The 4,542-nt window shown below is 42.4% G+C and overlaps 1 pseudogene; it reads right to left on the bottom strand.

Moving 5' to 3' along the window:
- Positions 1–722: 722 nt before the first annotated feature.
- On the bottom strand, positions 723–1,217 carry LOC103274866 (annotated as a pseudogene).
- Between the last annotated feature and the right edge of the window lie 3,325 nt (positions 1,218–4,542).

Raw genomic sequence — 4,542 nt, 5'->3', positions numbered from 1 at the left:
CGATAGTTGAGGAAGCTCAGAGACTTGAGTAACTTATTAAAGACTGCATAACTAGTTCTTGGCAGAGCTGGGATTCATTCAACCTGCCGTTACCCCAATCCCCCACTGCAATGCCTATGTTCAGGTGTGACAGATCCATACGGTGCTACTCTGAGGGCACAATTGAGCAGAAAATGAGGGGGTGAGGGTGCTAACCTCAGTACCCAAATGTCTATTCATTCATTTATTGATATAATAAACATTCATGTACTCAGGATCTACTACCCTAGAGTGTCTTGAATAATATTTTTAGCAGCAGTTTCTTCTACTTTATTAATTAAAGTATATTTCAATATATAAAGTAATCATATATTCCAACATGCAAAGTAATTCAAAGCAGAGCTTCCTTTGTTGAACGGACGGTAGGGACACAACATGTCAACATACTGCATCTCTTGAGGAAACCTCTGAGGCACTTTCAACAAGGACACTTTGAGACATGTGAGCATCTTCAAATCTATATTTTTTTATGTACGTTTAGGAGGTGCTGGAATTACATAGGAAGAAGAGCAAAGAAGGGTGGCGATGGCATGAGTAGTTGTGCGTTCCTCCACTTTTTTTGTTAATACAGTATTTATTTATCTTCCCTCTGTCAAACTCTGAGCCAACAACTTTCCCCAGGCCACCTGGGGAGCTACAGAAAAAAGGCCATACAGGGTAGACAAGATCTGGGAGAAAGAACGATGGGACGTGGAGATGGCTCCTTCACATGGCAAAGAGGATGAGAAAGGCTACCATCAGGCAAAAGAATTCCATGGCCTCTGAGAGGGCAAAGCCCAGAATGGTGTAGGAGAAGAGCTGTTGCTTCAGAGAAGGGTTCCTGATATAATTGATGATGAGGCTCCCAAACACAGTCCCAATCCCAGCCCCAGAGCCAGCCAGCCCACCTGTGGCAGCCCCAGTCCCAAGGAACTTGGCTGCTGTGTTGATGTCCCTTGAAACAGCACTGGTTTGGAAGCTGTGGCTAGGGACAAGTGAGGTAAGGGGATGCGAGACTACCAGGCTACTGAGGCTCTCATCTGATGGTGTCTCTGGTTGTTTCTGCACCACTGCCATCAGTGGTCGGCTTAGCAGCTGGATGTACTCTAGACCAAGGAGGGAATAGAGGTGAACTTGGAGCAGCCGTACATCTTCAGGGGGTGAGGTGCTGTGGTAGGAGAACTGCTCCCAGTGCAGAGAAGACAGAAAGGCTCTTCCATTTTCTGGAATTATTTAGCTCTGATCACAAATGTGCATGATTCTTAATGCATAAGAGTTAGCTAAATGACAGTAAAGGTTAAAACAAAGTGTGCTACACCGGACCATGGAACATTTCTATATCTCATGTGATCCATGGGTGGAATGAGAATAGTTTAAAGAAAATAAATATTAGTCACTCAGGTACACCGTGTTCCTCTGCAGGGATTTACTAAAAAATGTGCAGCTATGGATATGCACAATGTATTGACAGCTGTTCTTAAAAATAATAACACTGAGTTCTCCACTATGCTTTTGCCAGCAAATGAAAGGAACATAACTTAAAGTAGCTTAGACAGAAAAGGAAATTTATAGACTTTCTCAAGCCGGAAGCAGAGATCCATCCGGTCTGAGCACAATGAAGACCAGAGGTGTTGTAGTCCTCTCTCTCTTTCTCTCTGTCTCTCTCTCCTCCTTCCCTTCTCCTTCCAGGCCCCTCTCTCTCCCTCCCTCCCTTCTCCTTTCCCTTCCTCCTTCCCTCTCTTCCTTTCTCACTTTCTCAATACATACTGGCCAATTTCTCTCCCCCTGCAGATGGACAACCTGCATATGCAAACTGGGCTAGGAGGTTCCCATCAACTTCAACTGCCCATATTCCTAATATCAAGATTTCAAAGATATTTGAAAGATAGTAAGATTAATTTCTTTCTTGCTAGCTCCAATAGAATCAGTTGTACCAATCTGCTGGCAGAGAGCTGTTTGTGCACATTCCTTCCCACCTTTAACGAAGCCTGAAATTGGCCATGGTGGGAGCCTTAACATGGAATCAGTCAATGCTGCAAGTCAGATGCTGCAAGTCACACATAACCAGATTGCTTAGTATCATTTTCTGTTTGCTCCAATACATCTTGGTTGCAAGAAGGGTTTTTTTGTTTTACATTAGTCTGCATGCAAGGGGGTTTTATTGGAAGAGAGTGGATCTCAGAAACTCCAATACCGTCAGCATCAGTGGCTGTGGGAACACTGTGTTGGGAGTTCATGGACATTCTTTGCCTTGGTTTGCAGCCGTTTGTATGACTGGTGCCAGTTCACTCAGTCTCTGTATTTCTTAGTTCAAAATCTCAAAAGAATGAGGCAAGACCTGGCAGGGGTTATGAGAAAGCTGGAGAATGTCACAGTATAAGCAGGACACCAGGTCTTGGTGAATATGTGTTAGTAGGGAGACAGGGATTGGCATATTTACTAATGTGACTTTTAAGACTCTATTCTGGACCCTGTTTACTTCTTCAGTCTTATCTCCTCCTTTCCACTTTGAATTCCAGTCTCCCACACTTTTCTGAACATGCTTTCTCATGGCTGCATCTTTGCATATACTCTTCTCTCTCAGATTGGCCGCTCCTTTGAATGTCCCTTCCTGAAGCCTCAGTCCTCAATTCATGTATCCTTTCCTCCTGGAGGCCTCCTGTATCATGCTCTATATAGCAACAGCTACAAAACTTTGGTGGCATATAGAAATAAATGGTAATTTCTGGAGGATCTACAAGGTTTGGCTATTCTGGACTGGGCATTGCCAGGTAGTTCTGCTGACCTCACTTATCTTTCATGGCTTAGCTGGGATTCTGCTCTAGGCTGGCTAGATAGGGGCAGCATCACTAGATAAACCCTATGCCACTCATTTCTCCTCCTCCTGGTGCAGTCTAGCCTGGGTATGTCTTTCCGATGTGATAACAGAAGTTAAAAGCAGACAAACCCAACCATATAAGACCTTCTCAAGATGATGCTTATATCAGATCTGCTCACTCTGCGGTGGCCAAAGCAAATCACATGGCCAAGCTCAGAAGTGGGGAATTGTGCCCTCTGCATGATAGAAGGGCACTGCAAAGTTACATGGCAAAGGGTGCGGATACAGGAGGAGTGAAAAATGGGATCACTGGTGTAATTGACCACATCTCCAGATATAAGTCAGGTAGGCTCCTACAGTACTGTTAGGATACTTTTCTAACTGACTTTATTATACTGATAATTAAAGCCAACATAATTTTACATTCCTAAACTAAGCAATACTGAGATCAAGCATATTTTCCTATTCCTAAATAATACTGACCAAACAAAAATAACCTAACAGCTCTAGGAAATGTCTCCTTCTGCATGATAATACTGAGAAACAACTACACAGTGTGGTTATGTACTTATCTGTAGTAACAGTTTGCTGACCCAGACTTAACTCAAGTCTTTCCCTTTGCTGTGGTCACCAATCCAAACTTCTGCCCAATCTGTTGTTTGACTTGCGAGAGACTCCTTAAAAATCACCAGTTCTAGGCTCTGAAACCTTTCTCTTATTTCACAATTTTGAAATACTACATGGACTTTGCCTCGGAGCTAATAAACTATCTTTGCTTAATCAATGAATTTTTGGTCTTTTAGGGAGATGACAATTGACAATTCATTATGATAAATGACTCTGAAATGATTCTGATAGCAACAGACTTTTTCCTTCACTATATTCTCTGTGCTTAAGCCACACCTATCACTTGGTGAATATTTGGTGGATATTTAGTAAATCTTTATTGAATGAATGAATAAATTTGTACTTTTCTGATGAAGGATAAAATGATAAAATATTCTGGCCAAATTGAGAACACTGAGCTCTCAGTCTTGGCAAAAGCCATACCAGGTTGATAGCAAGTAGAAGGAATGTGAGACCCCTTTGGCCTCACAAAAAAGTTTCCTCTCTATGCCGGGTGGAGAGGAAATCTCCCAAGTCATAGGGAGAATTAAGAGAAATGAAAGGATGGTGGGCAAAACTTGTTTTTTCTAGGGCAGAATCTAAGTGTTACTCATTGGACTGAGTTCAGAATTAATACTGTGTTAAGAATTTTAACTGACTATGGAAGGTCAATTGAAAAATCTCTAATAAAAACAAACTAAACTCCTATCTGAAGGAGACCTTCCTTTGACTGAGTTTAATAGTTGTTAGGTCAGAACAAATTGGGGGTCTGTGATCCAGTGCTGTGTGAAAGATGCAAAGAATCACACAGCAGTTAGATTGGAAAATACAGTTTATTTAGAAAGTAAATTAGAGAGAAGAGAGAGGAGATTCACCTCCCCAAAGGGCAAAGCCAGGAAGCATGGCAGCCATAGCTCAAAGAGTCACGTGAACATACCAGAATTTGACAAAGTAATGGCGAATGGTCACTTGGAGTCAAATCCTTTTAAACGTTCTCTTTGGTGGGGGAAGGTTGACAAGGTGATTGGGTGGTGATCTGCTTCACATCATCCTGGAGGGGATGGTAAGTGCAGTTACTGACATCAGGTGATGGACGGCAG

The sequence above is a fragment of the Carlito syrichta genome, unplaced genomic scaffold (genome assembly GCF_000164805.1).
Source record: "Carlito syrichta isolate Samal-C Ts95f unplaced genomic scaffold, Tarsius_syrichta-2.0.1 Scaffold315082, whole genome shotgun sequence".
In the NCBI taxonomy this organism is placed as follows: domain Eukaryota; kingdom Metazoa; phylum Chordata; class Mammalia; order Primates; family Tarsiidae; genus Carlito; species Carlito syrichta.
Note: the sequence above shows the minus strand (reverse complement) of the source record. Positions and strands in the feature narration are given on the sequence as shown.